Consider the following 18,230-nt stretch of genomic DNA (forward strand, 5'->3'; position numbering starts at 1 on the left):
GTTTGTGAGCGTTGCCCCTTTTTACTGGTCCATTTGTGGGTGTGGCTTAGTTTGAATTTTTTTTGGATGTGTTATGAGGGGTGGGTCTGAGTTTGGCCCTTTGTTTGTCAGTTTGGTTGTGGCCAGGACATTGTTTAGCTATGGTTTGTAGCCAGGAGATATGTTTTGCGGTGTTGTACGAACCGTTTGCACACTCTTTGTGCAGTTTTAGGGCTATGCGTGAGTTTTTTTTGGGGGGGATTAGTTGCGTACTGTAGTGCGTAACTCACTCATATGCGACTTATTTCGGGGGTACGCATGGGGTTCGTTGAGGGTGGGTTTGTTTTGGAACTTGATTGGTTTTTTTTATTTTATTTTTTTATTTTTAATCCTCATCTTGCGGATATATAGATAAGGAGGCTTTGGGAGTCTGATGGTTCTTTGTTCTGAGCCTTCACTGCCCCGTTGTTATCGGTTGTCCTCGGGGAGTATATAACTGTGACCAACTTGATTGTGTGGCTAATCTCATAAGCGACGTATTTGGGGGTTCGCATGGGGTTCTTTGAGGGTGGGTTCGTTTTGTACTTTATTGTGTGGCTCTCTCATACGTGACGTTCTCGCGGGGTATGCGTGCGCTTCGTTGAGGGGGGTTCACTCTTTATTTGATTGTGCAGTTTGCTTATACGCGATGTTTGCCATACGAATCTCACTTCATACACGACAGCGTTTTCCCGTACGAATGGCGTTCACGGTCTCCAGTCCGGATTGTACTTGGCGAGTCGTACGGCATGTTTACAAATCGTAAGGTTCACTAGCCGAGCCTGTGTTGTACGGTTTTTAGCTTGTTTTTCGTACGGTTCGTACACATTCGTACGGAAGCTATGAAAATGGATCATACTATGCAATTCAGACGTTTTTTTACGAATCGTACGGAAACGGCTCCGAATACGAATCTCTGGACATTTTTTTTCCCGAATCGGAATCGACACCATAATGTTTTTGAACGAGACAGTGCAAAAAACGTCTTGCCTTGGACGAGCCAAAACCAAGGACTTGAACACACTTTGGATGCCAACTCATCACACACCTCGGATCACACAACATTACAAAAAGATATTATGGTAGATGACATCCTACAATACAATGGATCAGACCCGATTGGAAAATATGGTTGATTTGGCCCACAGACACCAACAGTTGTCAAACTAGATTCATGGGTAGGACCGAAGGGCTCAGTATCCATAGGCCAGATCCGCGCATTGTACAGAAAGAACATCCAGGCATAGTGACTTGATACAGTGTTGGGAAGTTGTGCCTTGATTGGCTAAAACCCTCAACACTCACAGAGGTGAAACAATGCTTATCCTTACTGTCACAGTATGTGGATCTTAGGGATTTTTTACTTGGTCCCGGGAAGCCACGTCAGAAACGTTTTATATATGATGGCATTTATACTGCCTACAATGAAATGCGGAAAAAATACCAACAAGAGGCCGCAGAGAGACTACGGGAAATAGACCGTATAAACCTAGAAAAATCTCTAACAGTGGTAGACAATGAATTCACAACATTGACCTCCAGGATATATTCCTTTGGTAACATTGTATCTTCTGTAATAGACATACTAAAACTAAATTTGGCCATATTACAAAACGGGCATTCTCAGTTACGTTCTATTATATTGTTGAGCTGGGCGCTGCAATCTTTGCGTGCAGACTATGTACCTTGGCACTTTATCAACAGTACTTCTCTGTTTTCTGAATATAATCTAACAGATAAACAAATAGAAATGGCACAAAGGGGAGCAAAATATACAATGCTGCGAATCGAAAAACTGGATAGATTACCATTTACAATGGCAGAGTCCCCGTCCACAGCATGGCTAATCCACGGCATATAACTCTACCGGTCACTACTTTTCAGTTTCAACATTGCCTTGATGTCACAAAGAGAGTTCCTTTGGACTGAAAGTTTCCTATAACTAACAACATTTACTCCAAGGCCGGAGTGGGGATCAAGAAGTGTATCTAAGCAGTAAAAACTGTGAGAATGCTTCAAGTGGATCCCTCATGTGTCAGGATATAATGATGCACGGGGCTTGTAATGGTTCTGTAGCAAACTTGTCCGGTCATCTGAGGGGTGCCCCAGCTGCTGTGAGTACTCCAGCATTCTGGCTACTTTCAAATGGGATCTACTTGATGCTGAACAGTCGGTGGCTGCTGTGGAATGCTCCAGGGCATCGCATATCTATTAACTGTGAGCTCCAGGTTTACTTGTTGTATGCAAGTATTGTTTCCACAGGTACATTCAGTCAAAGTGGCACCCTTATGGCCTTCACTGAATGTTTCCTTAATACGGTTTGATACTCTAAGTAGAATGAAAGCCATTCCCTTAACCTCCGCTCGAGAGACATTTGATCTCCAGATCGGAGAGATACAGGTCCTTATCCATACAAACCGCCGTTTCCATTTCGTAGAAATGGTAAATCGTATCTTTAAAATGTCTGATATGACAGGCATAGTCCACCTATTGAATACCATAGGTTATGGACTTCTAGGCACCTTTCAGATGGTACTTGGAGTTATACCAAACTTCACACTCCGTATTTGGAAGCATCTTTGGAGGGCTTCCGCTAATCCTGTTTCTAATAGCAAGTATCCTGATTGTGTTCTGTCTGCCATGCAATGAACGTCCCTGTCACCAAGGAGATGGAAAAAGCGTTCATAGTGTGGAAATACAGTGACCGCATGGTACAACATCTAGGCACGCCTCGTCTAAGTGACATAAGTGCATCTTGGTCCTGTAATTTCAACCAAACTGGACGGATTGCGTCTTACCTGTCCTCCGATGCCTTTTTTGCGAAATAGAATGCATGTTAGACCTTTGTTTGACACTCCCATCTTGTGCCTAACGGATGTGAATGCTCTACTGGACCTGATAACGGCCCATGTTCTGTAATGTCCTCAGCATATTCCAATGTTGATGGCGGCATTCCATGAGCCATCGCAGGTAGTGTAACTGCACCTGTTGGTATGGACACTGGCTCCTCCACTGACACCCAGGCTTTGGACAGCGCACAGGCTGCCCCAGCACCGGCTGCGGACAGCGTGGATCATCATCTGTGCTCAATTGACGTACTCTGCGAGGTGTTACAAGGGCTGTCTACTGCGGAAGCAAGCAATGTTGCATCTACCAGCGAGGACACATAAACATTTGACTCACATCGTGTGCTGGAAGAAATTCGGCCTTTTTTAAACAAACTCGATTTGGAACTAAGAATCAAAATTGACATTGACATTCCTTCTGTTATTACGGATAAATGGCTTTCTAATTCTTATTTTAGATTGAACTATTACTACGGACACTTTTAGAGCTAAAGTTTGCAAACATTTTTTTAACACTTTTTAAAGCATTTTAGACATATTTTTTAGATGTTTTTAAACATTTTTATAATAGAAATGTTTTTAACAGTTTGGGGCCGATTCCGATCTTGCTCGGACAGCCCTCCCAGAGCTGTCAGTAGTGTTACCTGCTGACCGACTCGTTCTGGTAGCTGGTCCGTCCAAACGATGAAGTACGATGAGCAAATGTGTCCAAACCCTGAATGACACATACGGTCCGAATCCAGCCACATATCCCGTATGAGCCGGCAAAGTAAATGCTGAATGGAGTTGTCCGGTAGCATTTTCACAGCTGATTCAGACCGGCCAAGTACGATGCGTACTTCCTACACGCCGAACAGGTCGCCATCTCCAGCAGGTCAGAGGAGCATCCGGAAGAGCAGTACATCAGGTCCGAATCGCGCCACAACAGGATCTACGTTTACGAGACAAACAAACAATGTATCCCATTGCGCATGTCATCCCTGTACTGTACGTTTAAGACCAAATCAACAACCGGAACCGACGCGTACGTCTCAGACGGTAAGTCAAACACCTATCACAAACAAAAACGTCACAAACCCGTGAAAAGTGACACACACACATAAGGGGTGGATATCTGTCTCCAATTGCATTGCCCACCCCATAGGGGTTGGATGGCCATCACTCCCAGCAGTCCCTACCCATAGGGGGGTGGATGGCTATCACCCCCAGGAGTCCCGACCAATAGGGGGGTGGATGGCTATTACTCCCAGCAGTATCTACCCATAGGAGGATGGATGGCTGTCACTCCCAGGATTGTCCAGCCCTAGAGGGTGGATGGCTATCACTCCCAGCAATCTCTACCCATAGGGGGGTGGATGGCTGTCACTCCCAGCGTTGTCCAGCCCACAGGAGGATGGAGGGCTATCACTCTCAACAGTCCCTATCCATAGGGGGTGAATGGCTATCACTCCCAGCAGTCTCCACCCATAGGGGGATGGATGGCTCTCATCCCAGCAGCATTGTCCAGCCTACAGTGGAATGGATGGTTATCACTCCCAGCATTGTCCAGCCTACAGGGGGATGGATAGCTATCACTCCCAGCATCGTAAAAGCACACAAGGGGGTGGATGGCTTTCACTACCAGCAGTCTCTACCCATAGGGGGATGGATGGCTATCACTCCCAGTAGTCTCTACCCCATAGGGGGATGGAAGGCTATGACTCCCAGCATTGTCCAGCCTATAGGGGGATAGAGGGATATTACTCCCAGCTGTCCCTACCCAAAGGGGGATGGATGGCTATAAATCCCAGCAGTCCCTACCCATAGGGGGTGGATGGCTATAACTCCCAGCAGTCTCTACCCGTAGGGGGATGGATGGCTATTACTCCCAGCAGTCTCTACCCATAGGGGCATGAATGGCTTTCACTCCCAGCATTGTCCATCCCACAAGGGGATAGATGGCTGTCACTCCCTGCAATCTCTACCCATAGGCAGATGGGTAGCTATCACTCCAAGCTGTCTCTACTCATAGGGGGATGGATGTCTATTTCTAGTAGCAATTTCCTGTCCACAGGGGGATGGATGGGTGTCACTCCCAGCAGTCTTCACCCATAGGGGGATGGATGGCTATGACTCCCAGCAGTCTCTACTCATAGGGGGTTGGTGGCTATTACTCCCAGCATTGTTCACCCTACAGGGGGATGGAGGGATACCACTCCCAGCATTGTCCAGCCCACAGTGGGATGGATGGCTATAATTACCAGCATTGTCCAGCCTACAGGGGGATGGAGGGATATCACTCCCAGCATTGTCCAGCCTGCAGAAGGATGGATGGCTATGACTCCCAGCAGTCCCTACCCGTAGGGGATGGATGGCCATCACACCCAGCAGTTCCTACCCATAGGGGGGTGGATGACTATCACCGCCAGCAGTCCCTACCCATAGGCGGGTGGATGGCTATAACTCCCAGCAGTCTCTACCCATAGGGGGATGGATGGCTTTCACTCCCAGCAGCATTGTCCAGCCTACAGTGGAATGGATGATTATCACTCCCAGCATTGTCCAACCCACAGGGGGATGGATGGCTTTCACTACCAGCAGTCTCTACCCATAGGGGGATGGATGGCTATCACTACCATCATTGTCCAGCCCAGAGGGGGATATATGGCTATCACTTCCAGCAGTCTCCACCCATAGGGAGATCTATGGCTATCACTCCCAGTAGTCTCTACCCATAGGGGGATGGTTGGCTATCACTCCCAGCATTGTCCAGCCTTTAGGGGGATAGAGAGATATTACCCCCAGCAGTCCCTACCCATAGGGGGGTGGATGGCTATGACTCCCAGCAGTCCCTACCCATGGGGGGAGGATGGCTATAACTCCCAGCAACCTCTACCCGTAGGGGGATGGATAGCTATTACTCCCAGCAGTCTCTACCCATAGGGGGATGGATGGTTATCACTCCCAGCATTGTCCAGCCCACAGGGGGATGGATGGCTTTCACTCCCCGCAGTCTCTACCCATAGGGGGATGGATGGCATTCACTCCCATCATTTTCCAGCCCACAGGGGGATGGATGACTATCACTCTCAGCAGACCATTTTCATAGGGGGATGAATGGCTACCACATCCAGCAGTCCTACCCACAGCAGGGTGGGTGGCTATCGCTCCCAGCAGTCTCTACCAACATGGGGATGGATGACTATCACTTCCAGCAGTCTCTACCCATAGGGGCATGAATGACTTTCACTCCCAGCATTGTCCAGCCCACAGGGGGATGGATGGCTATCACTTCCTGCAATCTCTACCCATAGGGGGATGGGTAGCTATCACTCCCAGCATTGTCCAGCCGACAGTGGGATGGATGGCTATCACTCCCAGCTGTCTCTACCCATAGGGGGATGGATGTTTATCTCTAATAGCAATTTCAAGTCCACAGGGGGATGGGTGGGTATCACTCCCAGCAGTCTTCACCCCTCGGGGGATGGATGGCTATCACTCCCAGCAGTCTCTACTCATAGGGGATTGGATGGCTATTACTCCCAGCATTGTCCACCCTACAGGGGGATGGAGGGATATCACTCCCAGCATTGTCCAGCCCATAGTGGGATGGATGGCTATATCTCCCAGCATTGTCCAGCCTAAAGGGGATAGAGGGATATCAATCCCAGCATTGTCCATCCCACAGGGGGATGGATGGGTATGACTCCCAGCAGTCCCTACCCATAGGGGATGGATGGCCATCACACCCAGCAGTACCTACCCTTAGGGGGGTCTATGGCTATTACCGCCAGCAGTCCCTACCCATAGGAGGGTGGATGACTATCACTCCCAGCAGTCTATACCCACATTGGGATGGATGGCTGTCACTCCCAGTGTTGTCCAACCCACAGCGGGATGGGTGGCTATCACTCCATCAGTCTCTGCCCATAGGGGGATGGATTGCTATCACTCCCAGCATTGTCAAGCCCACGGGGGGATGGATGGCTATCACTCCCAGAAGTCTCCACCAGTAGGGGGATGGATGGCTATCACTCAAAGCAGTCTCTACCCATAGAGGGACGGATGGCTATCACTCCCAGCATTGTCCAGCCATAGGGAGATGCATTGCTATCACTCCTAGTAGTCTCTATCCATAGGGGATGGATGGCTATCACTCCCAGCATTCCCTATCCATAGGGGTAGTTTGGGTATCATTCCCAGCAGTCTCTCCCCATAGGGGGATGGGTGGCTATCACTCCCAGCATTCTCCAGCCCACAGGGGCATGGATGGCTATCACTCCCAGCAGTCTCCACCCGTAGGGGGATGGATAGCTATCACTCCCAGCAGTCTCTACCCATAGGGGATGGATGACTATCACTCCCAGCAATGTCTAGTCCACAGGGGGATGGATAACTATCATTCCCAGCATTGTCCAGCCCACGGGGATGGATGGCTATCACTCCCAGCAGTCTCTACCCATAGGGGGATGGATGGCTATCACTCCCTGCATAGTCCAGCCAATAGGGGGGTGGAGGGCTATCACTTCCAGAAGTCTCCACCCATAGGTAGATGTCTGGCTATCACTCCCAGTACTCTCGACCCATAGGGGGATGGATGGCTTTCAATGCCAGCATTGGCCAGCCCACAGGGGGGTCGATGACTATCACTTCCAGCATCGTCCAGCCCACATGGGGATGGATGGCTATCACTCCCAGCATTTCCTTCCCATAGGGGGATGGATGGCTATCACACCCAGCAGGATGACTATCACTCCCAGCAGTCTCTACCAACATGGGGATGGATGGCAATCACTCCTAGCAGTTTCTGCCCCTAGGGGGATAGATGGCTTTCACTCCCAGCATTGTCCAGTCCACAGGGGGTTGGATAACTATCATTTCCAGCATTGTTCAGCCCACAGGGGGATGGATGGCTATCACTCCCAGCTGTCTCTACCCATAGTGGGATGGATGGATATCACTCACAGCAATTTTCAGCACACAGAGGGATGGATGGCTATTACTCACAGCAGTCTCTACCCATAGGGGCATGGATGGCTATCATTCCTAGCATTGTCCAGCCCACAGTGAGATGGATGGCTAACACTCACAGTATTGTATGGATGACTATCACTTCCAGCAGTCTCCACCCATAGGGAGATGTATGGCTATCACTCCCTGTAGTCTCTACCCATAGGGGATGGATGGCTATCACTCCCAGCATTGGCCAGCCCACAGGGGGCTGGATGGCTATCACTCCCAGCATTGTCAAGCACATAGGGGATGGATGGCTATCACTCCCAGCAGTCTCTACCCATAGGGGTATGAATGGCTATCACTCCCAGCATTGTCCAGCCCACAGGGGGATGATGGCTATCACTACCAGCAGCTCCCTTCCCAAAGGGGGATGGATGGCTATCCCTCCTAGCAGTCCCTACCCATAGGTTGATGGATGGCAATCACATCCAGCAATCCCTACCCATAGGGGGTAGATGGCTATCACTCCAAGCAATCTCTACCAATATGGGGATGGATGGCTATCACTCGCAGCATTGTCCAGCCCACAGGGGTATGGATGGCTATCATTCCCAGCATTGTCCAGCCCTGAGGGGGATGGATGACTATCACTCCCAGCTGTGTCTACCCATAGGTGGATGGATGGCTTTTACTCCCAGCAATCTTCACCCATTGGGTGATGGATGGCTATCACTCCCAGCAGTCTCTACTCCTAGGGGGATGGATTGCTATCACTCCCAGCAATGTCCAGCCCACAGGGGAAGGGGTGGCTATCACTCCCAGTATTGTCCAACCTACAAGGGTATGGATGGCTATCATTCCCAGCATTATTCAGACCACAAGGGGATGGATGGCTATCACTCCCAGCAGTCTCTACCCATAGGGGTATGGATGTGTATCACTCCCAATATTGTCCAGCCCACAGGGGGATGCATGGGTATGACTCCCAGCATTATCCAGCCCACAGGGGGATGGATGGCTATCACTCCCAGCATTGTCCAGCCCACAGCGGGTTGGATGGCTATCACTCCCATCAGTCTCTACCCATAGGGGGATGGATGGCTATCAATCCCACCATTGTCCAGCCTACAGGGGGATAGATGGCCAGCAATTGCAGCCGTCTCTACCCATAGGGAGATGGATGGCTATCACTCCCAGCATTGTCCAGCCCACAGGGGGATGGAAGGCTATCATTACCAGCAGTACCTACCCATAGGGGGATGGATGGCTATCAATCCCACCATTGTCCAGCCTACAGGGGGATAGATGGCCAGCAATTGCAGCCGTCTCTACCCATAGGGAGATGGATGGCTATCACTCCCAGCATTGTCCAGCCCACAGGGGGATGGATGGCTATCACTCTCAGCAGTTGCTTCCCATAGGGGAGTGGATGGCTATCACTCCCATCAGTCTCTACCCATAGAGGGATGGATGGCTATCACTCCCAGTAGTCTCTACCCATAGGGGGATGGATGCTATTAATCCCAGCATTGTCAAGCCAACAGGGGGATGCATGACTATCACTCCCAGCATTGTCCAGCCCACAGGGGGATGGATGGCTATCACTCCCAGCAGTCCCTACTCATAGGGAGATGGGTGGCTATCACTCCCAGGAGTCCCTACCCATAGTGGGCGGATGGCTTTCAATCCCAGCCCTGTCCACCCCATAGAGTGTTGAGGGTAAACACTCCCCCCAATATTATTCCAAGATTGTGTCATGTGTCCGCACTGCTTGCAATAGTGACAAATAAAGGGAAAAAGCCCTGAAAGCCCCATAACTGTTGTGCCCAAAAGGTGAGTGTGGGTTGCAAACCCCCAACATTTGAAGGCAAAATGGGGAAATCGGGTCTACCCCCCTCACTGCAGTGACTAAAAGGGGAGTGTGGGGTTCAATATACCAGCATTGTGAGGCAAAATGGGGAAAAGGGGTCTAACCTCCCTCACTGCAGTGACCAAAAGTTGAGCCTGAAGTTCAAAATACCAGCATTGTGTTACTGTTTGTGGCCTGTGGCCGCGTGGGCCGCTGCTAAGTTATGTGGCGTAAGAAAAAAGACAGTGGATAGGTGTTTTTTTTAGGTTTTTCAAGGGTTTTTATTAGGTAGGTTCTGGCGATGTATAGCACTTGGGTTGCTATGAGTGTTATTAGTCTCTCTCTTTGTTAGTAGAAAGGTATAACAGAAACAAACAAACAAAAAAACCACAAGTCAGGCATCTTACTTTGGGACTTTTTCCGAGTCTTCTGTGGCTCCCCAAATGTCTGCTATTCCCTCGGCCGTAGGGTAAGGAATGGAGAAAAAGAACAAATAGGGTCGGGTAAATGTAAATTATAGGACCTGTGTTGTTGTGCTATCGTCACCATATATTGCTAGCTGTGAAGGGGAAGGAGTGTAGGGACCTTTCTAGAACACCAGAGTGCCCTACCTCCCCACACCTCCCCACCACCCCCACCAAAATGCCCCCCTAAACGGTACTCGCCTCAGGCCACGACCCGTCTCCAGTGCCGCGCGTTAGGACACGGGGCGTCTTCTCCCTTCTCTTGCCGGCCGGCAGTGTACAGTGCTTTTCCGCCTTGTATGCTGTTGCTGTCTTCCTCCGTCTCTCTCCGCTCCTCCTTCGTCTCCCGTACACCTCCTGGACTGCTCCGCTCCTTGTCCGTCTCCCGCACGCCTCCTGGACTGCTCCGCTCCTTCTCTGTCTCCCTCACACCTCCTGGACTGCTCCGCTCCTTCTCCGTCTCCCGCACACCTCCTGGACTGCTCCGCTCCTTCTCCGTCTCCCGCACGCCTCCTGAGCCGCTCCGATGATCGCTGCTGCTCACTCGACCGTCGTCCTTCTTCTCTTTTTGTTGCTCTTCCTCTGTGGACGTCGGCGTCACCATCACGTGACTCTCCTCTTCCTGCCCAGCCGTGGCTCATACTCCCACTTCCGGTCCGCTCCGCTCGAGTCCTCCTCACATGGCCAATTGGGCATTGCTAGATGAGCAGGTTCACAACAGACATATGTAAAACAAGCTGGGTGGAACAACAACCAACACATCAAGAGACAGACTCACTCCAGCCGTACCCTCAAGGACCCTACACTGTGGTGACAGTATCCTGTCTGATGACCCTCTGTGATGACAAATCTGGATGTTGGCCACACTACTGAGCACATTCACCTGTGCACACGGTGTCATGTTTCTTGACAGACCAACTTCCATCACAAATACCCAAACACAACTCAATGGGCATGGCCTGTAATGTAAGGCCACTATGTAAGAAGGGGCCTAGTCATGACACAACTCACATTTGGCCAGTCTAAATGCCACACCTTGATTGGCACCAATCTGCATCAGATACACCCACATTGACTGTTGACATTGCACATGCACCCATGACAATCCCAGGGGTGGTGTTAGGATCTGAGGTGTACTAACACATTACACATGGCCAGTCATCAAACATTTTGAATATTTTGCACACTAAATAGGATGAAGTACATGTGTATGACGAGACACACAAAGTACATATGTTGCCATCATCCAAACTTGAAGCTTAGAATGTGATGAGTGTGAGCAGCACAATTGACAAAGTCACAAAAAGAGAGCACATACTGAAAACAAGCTTAGGTTAGGAACACACATATGACTCAGGGAATCATGAATATGTCAAAAGTGTGTTTGCACAGAGTGCAGGCCCTTACACAAACCACACCCAGGTATGACACTCTAATGACTAGCAGTATTCCATTCATGTACATTCCAGAAACTCAAATTGGAAAATGTTGACAAAGCACACGACAACACAGCAAGCATCACAAACTGCATCGGCAGGGCCTACAGACTGTGTTGAAAAAGGGATGGCAACACACAGTCATGCTCACAGAACCCACACCATGGGCTCAGGCAATGTCAATTAATAACACACTGCCATGAGGTGACTTCACTCATGTGGGAGCTCAACTGTGTCAGACTTTGGCTTCACACGGCTGTCATGTCAGAATAAAACTCCGACATAGAACCAACAATCACAACACACAGAAACCCCTGGTCACATCATCCTGTGTATAGGAGTGTCTCTTAAGTCATCTGCACACACCCAAAACACATGTTTAATAAGTTGCACTGATGACACAGATGACTAGTTCATCATCAATGCACTAATCTGCATGTCCAGTGGAGATGGGCCTACAGTCAGAAAAATGTATAGCGTACACAGATGTCAGCCCAACATATGTGCAACAGTGTACGCCAAACATGTGAAGTGATGAAAAGAATGTCACACTCCCTGTGCCAAATGATTGGGATCATGACGACCTCAAATTACAGCCAATGATGACAGGGATACACACTGTAATGGGACACATATACCATGGACCACATGCAGTCCATCTCATCACCATGTCACTTATTGTCAACAAACACTATTACAACAGCAACATCCGGACACTCATCAGCAACATCATGTACATTAAATGCAAATCTACAAAATAACAAAAATAAGATTTATTCAGCTGTACAAAAAAAGAAATTGAGAGATTCTGATTAATCAAAAGGCCAATAGCCAGTCCATGTCAACAGTTCTTCGTTGTTGACACCTGACAAGTTGTCACACATTGCTTGCCTGCACTGACATGACTAGGGGACATATCCCCTTGAAGGGGCATCCATAGGGCCAGGCCAGGCACTGCAGGGACAAGTTTAGGGGATACTGGTATGGGGCATGGGAGGGGTGGTGGGAACCGAAGTAGGAAACTACACTGTACCTGTCGGACTGAGTGGGCGGGATCTCCACTGTAGTGGCCATGTCCGTTGGAGTGGGTGGGATCTCCACTGCAGTGCCAATGTCATCAGGAGTGGGTGGGGCTTAAATGCAGTAGGCAGGACAGATTGGGGAGGCACGGTCTCCACTGCAGTTGCAGGAGCTGACTGAGGGTGCGATGGTGTGTGAGTAGCAGTGCTTGTGGTGGGGCAGGGCCTAATCATCTTGGGGATGGTGTAAAGGTTGTTGGGGAACATGGGGCATGGTCTGGCAGGGGAACTTCTGGAGTGGTGGCCTGGGTGTTGGAGGACGCAGACTGTGTGGTGGGAGTGCAGGATTGTGCTGGGGTTTTGCTTTTCCTATTCCTGGGTGATTTTCGGGTGGGGGCCTCAATGTTCCTGCTCCTGGGGGAGGGTGTGCATGTGGTGGAGGCTCCCTCTCTGTGTGTGGTCACCTCCTCTTCCCCTTGTGAGTTGGGTCAGATGGATCTGTGAGGAATAGGCCAAGGTCACGGAGGAAGATCTACTGGGAAGGGGGTTGCAGGGAAGTCAAGGGAAGGGGTTTTGGAGGGAGAGATATCTGAGGAATGCTGAGTGCGTGTGAATGTCTGTGTGTGCTTTTGTACCCCAGTCCCTGTTTGTGTGCCATCAGTCCCCTGAGTGTGCATGCTTGTTAGTTTTGGCTATGACTGATGTTGCTGCGTGCTGCTTGTGTCTGTACTGGTGGGTGCATGTGCCTGTGAGAGTGTGTGTTGGGCAGGTAGGGTAGTGGGGAGTGTGGATGGGGCAGAGGTAGGAGGGGTAAGGGACTGTTGGAGGAGGGACACTGCTGCCGTCAGTGAGGAGGCCATGGACTGTGTGGTCTGTAGTAGGGCAGACAAGTGTGATGACATGCCCTCCTTGTAAGACACCAATTGCATTCAAAGACTGGTGTGGGGATGGAGGACACTCAGTATCAAAGTCTGCCCCACATGGATCTTCTTCAGCAAGTCCACAGACACCAAACTCAGGGCATCAGGGGAGACAAAGCAGGGGGTGTGGTGCCTGGACCTAATGAGACATGTTCCCTTACACGGGATGCTCCACAGACATCTGGGATGGGAGCAGCTGGGAGGGTGGAGATGGTGGTGGTGGCAGTGACAGATTCACTAGTTGTGGTCTGTGATCTAGTCACAACTGACTCCACAAGGGAGTCATAACTGGAGCTGGAGTGTTCCTCAGCTGACGTCGATGTTGCTGAGCATCCCTCAGTGTGGCTCCCCTCACCCTCCGTGCCACTGGGTCCCTCCACCTCTTCGAAAGCGAACCCAGTCTGGCTCTCCACCTCCTCCTGGTCCGTGGAGCTGTCTCTTCCAGTAGCCGTAGATGATGCTGTGAACAAGAAGGAGAAACAGAATCACATCAGTCACCTGTATTGACTAGACACATGAGTTTAATTGCAACACATCACTGAGCAAGCCCTTGCATAATTAAAAAGCCACTGCTTACTTGACTGACACATATGTGAACCAGACATTTGTCAGTCTGCCAGTGAACCATGCTTCTAGTACACATGCTGGCAATGGACCCATCTGTCAGATGTATGTATGAATTCACTAATTACATGGGCAAGCTTGTGTCACTTTTCCTCTTCTCTGATCTGCAAGTATTATGTCATGTGTCATTACACACATGTCTCATCTCATGCAAGTGACTCTGTAATTGGCACAGCAAATGGGAGGGCCAAAGTCATTGTTGACATGATTAACATACATCCATCCCCAGACACCATGATGGGCTCATGTCTCGAAAGTCAATGCAAGCATGGTGTGCATGCCGGACAATAGACAAGCAACAAATCTGCATCCCCCAGATTTTCATGAGGCACACCATGCCACAGGGCTGTCTGGCCAGGCAGTTTGTACTGACTCCTGTCACAGGGGCAGTGCATCTCGACTTAACAGTCAGCACTGTGTCACACTCATGCATTCACCGTTAAAGCAACCTCTGTAGTGGTCAAGTATACTTGTCCATCACATGCTAAACACACTTGAAAACATTTGATAATCCCACGTTGACCTTAGGAGACATTTGAGTTTGTGGTTCAACAAATATGCATACATGAACATATTGCATGCTACAAATAATCAACCATTAGGCACAGTCAAGGGTTAACACATATGTGTTTAGTCCTGTATGCAAAGACAAATTTCACATGTTAGATATCTGTCCATAACAAACATATTGGTCACATTTGTAATCCAAAAAGCTATGCCAGTCCACACTGCCACAGAGTCTGACACATGATTACAAATTTCACAATGGGCAAACTGTTGGCTGACACCCAAGATTAGGAGGCCACAGTGTCTCAGATTGCTGGAGTTGGCATACCTGTCCTTGGTCCATGTGAAACAATAGATTACCCGGAGCACTAGGCAGGTGACTACGTGTTTGTTTCACTCATACTTTTCATTTGTCTGAGGCCTCAACATGGATCTTACCTGATGGGTGTGTAGTAAATACCTCTGGCACATATGCAGAACAAGATCAGTGACTCGCACATTAATGTAAGGGACACATAGAGCGCAGTTCATATGTGTCATTCAATGTGCTGACACATGTCAAACAATTGGTTCACTCATGGTGCTCAACTCAATGCACCTTTTGCAGATGTTGTTCTCAATATCAACCCTGGACAACAGCAAATACACACAACCTAGGCGACACATGCCACTGACAGAAAGGGAAACTCCTGGTCATCAAATGGAATGGCCCATCACCAAATTTAGAAACACAAGTCTTGTCTCAGCAGACAGACGAACTGTGGAAGTGTTACCAGACTGAAGGAGTGCAAATTGCATGTTAGACATAGTTCACCAACAAGGATTGAACTTACCTTTTCCCTCCTGCAGTCTGGCCTTAAACTGCCTATCCAGGTCAGGGAAGACCACCGTCAGTACCCCAGTACCCGGAGCATGTGGGGGGTCAGTGTGCGTAGTCCGCCCCATCTGCCAGGAGGCGACAGCTTGAGCTGGACTCTGCCAATTCTCTGGGTCCAGCCACGAAGGTCCTACCACCTCTTCTGGCAGTGGCGGATGCGGCGTTTGAAGACCCCATGGATCTCACTGCCCGGATGATGGTCTGCCAAATCTCATGCTTCTGATGGGCATTAACCTGTAAGGATGACAAAGTCAGACCCCATTTCTACACAAGCGACATGTTTGTTGATCACACCATTGGGCATGCATGTTATTGCCAGAAGGGCATATGATGTATACAGGTAGTGCAATTATGGTCATGGGCAGTTGTCCTGTGTGCAAGGCTGCATGAACAACATGGGAACAGTGCATGGAAATCCTAACCATCAAAAAACACACTTTTGCATTACTGTACCTGTACAGTACATGTATCTGCACACTTTTAGACGTACACTCACTTGGTGTGCCTGCTTGCTCTTGGTAATCAGAATGCCAGTAAGATAACATGTAAAAATCAGTGCTTAGGAGGTGCCTGTGCTTTCCGGTGCTTAGCTCCGGCACTTATTTCTCAGGGCGAGGTCTATGACACACCTGCCAACTTACATGGTGTGGTGGCAGAGTGTGTCCCGGAATATATCGGCACTTCACACTGTCTCTCAGTGAACGCCAATATCATGACACAGTTAACCCATCCCTGGGGGATCGGTGTTCCCTGCCAGTTAGGTGATTTCCCACACAAATGGGCGATATTTTATCTCATGTGTGCATGCAGACTTTCCACAATGTGGGGCGGCAATATTTGACCCTCAGAAACTTCCCCAACCCATGGGGGTCACTGGTGCACCTGAGCTGAAATTCACCCCCACTGTCAGACCTGACACTGCAGGATGTCTCTGACAAGATGTATGGGCTCATTGTAGAGAGAAATAACCACATCAACAGATACTCAGCACCACTTTCACCTTGCCAAATTAAGTTCTTGCCTTGACCTCCTGCCTCCTCTTAAACTGGTGAAACCAAAAAGCAATGTTGTCCCCCGAAAATAATTTTCTCTCGCAACTTTGAGATTACAAACAAGGGAAAAAAAACCTATTGTTTGTATGGGTTATTTTATTCAAACCCTTTTAGAAATTTTTTATTAAACCATTTTGAAAGGCATTTTGAAGTTGAGAAAAACACTACTTACAAACATTTACACTATTTACAACTATCATACAAACAGTTCTAAACACCAAACAATAACTATGTACAAATAAATCCACAGTTATAAACAAGCTTCTTTTACAATAAGAAAAAACAACAATTATGTTCGCACAAATAATCAATCTTTGTGACAAGTACAACTTATTAGAAAGCCCAACCAGGGTCAAAACAACAGGAAGAGGCAACAGAAAAATCACTTTGTACTCAACAATCAGTTACAGTTAACAAATGACTGATACTTTTGCTCAATCAATAGTGCCTATTCGCCGTTATGCCGACGCGTTTCAAATCTGGATGGAATCACAGATTCTCTTCAGGGCTCTGTCAGTGTGATATTCTATAAAATAAAGGAAGCTTGATTTAGCCACTATTTACAAGGTTAAGACCCCCTAGAACACAGGGACAGAAGTCACAGATTTTTTACCTTTTCACATGGATAACGCGATCCCGCGGTCCAATCATTCGAAATAGAGAGGGGCCTTTTATTATGCAGAGGTTCTGTTTAAAAAGATTGTGAGAAAGGATTTTTAATACCAAGCCTATCAGAGACATGCAGGTCGGTGGTCACATAACTTCAAAATAAACGTATCGTACCTTAACTTATTTGAAAAGGAGGCGCCGCTAGTTTTGCAATGATTTGGTCAAACGAGGCTACCCAGGTAAACTACTTAAGTATTCGTTTAAGAGGGCCCGTTATACACCAAGAGATTGTCTCTTTGAGAAAAAACAGAAGCGTGAACTTGAAAGCTTGGTTTGCGTCACCACGTTTTGTGCGGAAACTCACAAAATTCGACAGATGGTTTTGAAACATTGGCATTTGCTAGAACAATTGGAAATGCCATTTCCCCGTCCAATATTTGCCTTTAAAAAAAACCAGAATATTGGACAGCAATTAGTTCGCGCAGATATTAGAATACCAAAACCAAAAAGCGACTTATTGTCGCAATGGGGACTGAAACCTATTGAGGGCCACCATAGATGTGGGAATTGTATCGCTTGCGATACAACGATTGAAGGGAAAACTTTCTGCCATTCCATTACAACGTGGACTCATTCGAACTTCACGAATTGTCGAACTAAAAACGTGGTGTACGCCATCATCTGCCCTTGCCCTAAAATTTATATAGGCAAAACAAACCAACAGGCCAATACACGCATGACGCAACATAGGTCACGCATCAAGAATAGAGTGCTCACAGCGCCCCTTGTCCAACACTTTATTGATCAAAATCATGGGGAGAATGAGTTCAAGTGGACTGTGCTGTTTAACTTGAATCAAACTAATTTGGGTGGAAACAGCGATGAAATGCTTCTGAGAAAAGAAGCGTATCTGATACTCAAATTTAATAGTACCCAAACGGGGCTAAACTCTTTATCTGAGATTTCCCGCCTATAAACCCGAAGTATCTGTTTAACTACAAAGTCCATAATGCTTAGCGGCGGATTGGCTATGAAATAGTTACCTCACATGGTGGTTTTCCACCAATGAGTTCG

Source organism: Lissotriton helveticus, chromosome 5_1 (assembly GCF_964261635.1).
Source record: "Lissotriton helveticus chromosome 5_1, aLisHel1.1, whole genome shotgun sequence".
NCBI classification, from domain to species: Eukaryota; Metazoa; Chordata; class Amphibia; order Caudata; family Salamandridae; genus Lissotriton; species Lissotriton helveticus.